The sequence below is a fragment of the Callospermophilus lateralis genome, chromosome 10 (assembly GCF_048772815.1).
Source record: "Callospermophilus lateralis isolate mCalLat2 chromosome 10, mCalLat2.hap1, whole genome shotgun sequence".
Classification (NCBI taxonomy): Eukaryota; Metazoa; Chordata; class Mammalia; order Rodentia; family Sciuridae; genus Callospermophilus; species Callospermophilus lateralis.
Window position 1 is genome coordinate 10,723,845 of NC_135314.1, and position 2,388 is coordinate 10,726,232.

At 49.2% G+C, this 2,388-nt stretch overlaps 1 pseudogene; it reads left to right on the forward strand.

Annotated features, from left to right (window-relative positions):
- Positions 1-550: 550 nt before the first annotated feature.
- Positions 551-1,978, forward strand: LOC143408762 (cleavage and polyadenylation specificity factor subunit 7 pseudogene; annotated as a pseudogene).
- The last annotated feature ends 410 nt before the right edge of the window (positions 1,979-2,388 follow it).

The window sequence follows — 2,388 nt, forward strand, 5'->3', positions numbered from 1 at the left end:
CAGTCTCCCTCATGAGATCTGGTAGAATAACCTTTGTAACTTCTGTCGCTGTGAGATTTTAACACACAGTATTTTGTTCTAGAGTCAGACTCCTCCAATGAAGAGCAGAATAGTTGGGGATAAAAGTCCCGCTCAGCTTTCTAATATGCTGTTGGATATAAATTCGGATATCAGGAGAAAGATCTAAAGTGAAGACAAGCCGGGGGCCATCATCATAAAGCACAGCCCAAGGACTTGCATACATGGAGGAGACTATTAGAGACAGTCACTTAAGGGGAGGTGGGACAATGTAGCAAGGGACACCAATATTTAAGTCACGGTAGTGGAGTGGGTTGATAAGGGCTAGAGAGACAAACAGAACAGCAAGTGAGTATAGCATCAGGAGACCTAAGAAGAAGGGAATGGAGAATTATGGACACCAAATCCTGTGGAGAAGTTAAATAAGATAAAAGCTATAAAGATTCTCATGGAACCCTGGGGTGGGGGAGCTACCACTGCTGCCGTATTCTTTTTGCCCATTCTTCGGGCTCAAGATCTTCTTTACAGAACCATGTCAAGAGGAGTATATTTGATTGATATGTATGCTGATAAGGAGTTCAGTCAGGAACCTGAGTTCAACCATATAGATCCAAATCAGATTGACCTGCATGGCGACTTGCTGCAGCCCTCAGGTGGCAGAAGGAGCCATCTCCCAAGCCCAACAACAAGGTCCCTGCAGTTCTGTATGCCTACTGTGGCCTCCATAGAAGATGAGCAGCTGTCCATGTGGGCAGTCTCTCCTGGCGGGTCATCTGTGGGAGTTGATTTCATAATGAACACCTTGAACTCTTGGTGGCCGTTAGATGGTCCTGTGATAATGTGGATCACGTGGCAGCAGACAATCCAGGATTTTTTTGCTCTTTAGGAGTCTATGATGTAGTAGAGTTGGAATTTGCAGAGAATGGAGCAAATTCATAGCTCAAATGGCATGCTGAGGTGGTGGTGGCTTCTGAATAATCTGTCCACAAATTATTAGAAAAGTTTGTAATGGAAAAAAAAAAAGTGGATAGGAGTTGGTTCAAGTGGCAGAACCTGTTCCAGTTGTCAGAAACTTGAGTGTGTCAGAGTCCTAAGAGGGGAAATACCTCAAGGGACCCAATTCAGAGATTCTAGATCTTCTAGAAGCCAATGGATGGGCCACATGCCCTGAGAACCTTGTACCTTGTACCCTCATCTGCTCGGGAGGCTAAGTGTGCTGCCCTACTTCATTCATCTTTCTTCAGCCCTTCCCCTGATGGGTCTACCCCCACCTCTAATCCCACCCCCACTACCTCTCTCTTCAAGCTTTGGGGTCGCTTCACCTCCTCCTCCTGGCATCTACCATCAACATCTCATCCCCTCCTCTCCTCAGTTACCTCCTCATCTGGCTCTACCTCCCCTTGGGGCCATTCCAGCTGCCCTTCACCTAAATGCAGCCTTCTTCCTCCCACCGAATTCTACAGTGGGACCTCTACCAGATACTTACGTGGAGGCCTCAACACCCCCAAACCACACTGGCAGCCAAGATCTGGGCTCTTTGCCCTCTATAGTGAGTGAGACCAAATTTGAAGAGATCATGAAGCAAAACGGAGCAATTTCCAGCAGTGCCATTTCCAAAGCAGTGTCTGGAGCCAGTGCAGGGGAGTAGTGACTGAGTGATAACTGCAGTGACCCACAGTCACTACCGTCACCAATGATGAACATTGGCACGTCATAACTGTCTTCATGGCACTGAAGACAAGTCCTCCTGTGTGGGTGCCAGCGAGAGCCCTTCCAGGAAGACATTGGTCCAGGTCACCTGCCTGTCCCAGGGGAGTAGCAGAAGACCCCAGAATCTGCTTCATAATGAAGATTGGCATGATGCTTATTTCCAACAAGGAACTGGGACCATGAGAGATGCCGGGATAGAGAGCAGGACAGCTCCACCGAGAAGGAGCCTGTGGAAAGCAAACAAATTTGAATGGACTTGCATCTCCTTACCTCCATGGGGACTGAAGGATGGAGGCTGCTCCACCTCTTCCCCTTCCTCCAGTCCCCCACTTCCTGCCGCTACCCAGTGAATGCCTTCTGCCCTACAGGCTTGACAATGGTTTGGCAGCCCTCCCGATCCCGCATCCCTGCTTGCTGGGGAAAGAACCTAAAGACTTGGTGTGGTTGGAGAAGTGGCAGGTAGGAAGGGAGCAAGAGGGTCAGGTCCTGGTCTTTGCCAGGAAAATGTTTCTTATTCTCCAGGAACAGTGCAGTGGGGAGGCTGGCGGGAAGATTCCTCCCCAGAGAAAGTGGATCCTCCAAGGGAGAGCGACTGAGTGTGCCAGAATATACCCAGGGTCCTGCTCTCAGCTCTAGATTTGACGGGGTCAAGAGGATCCA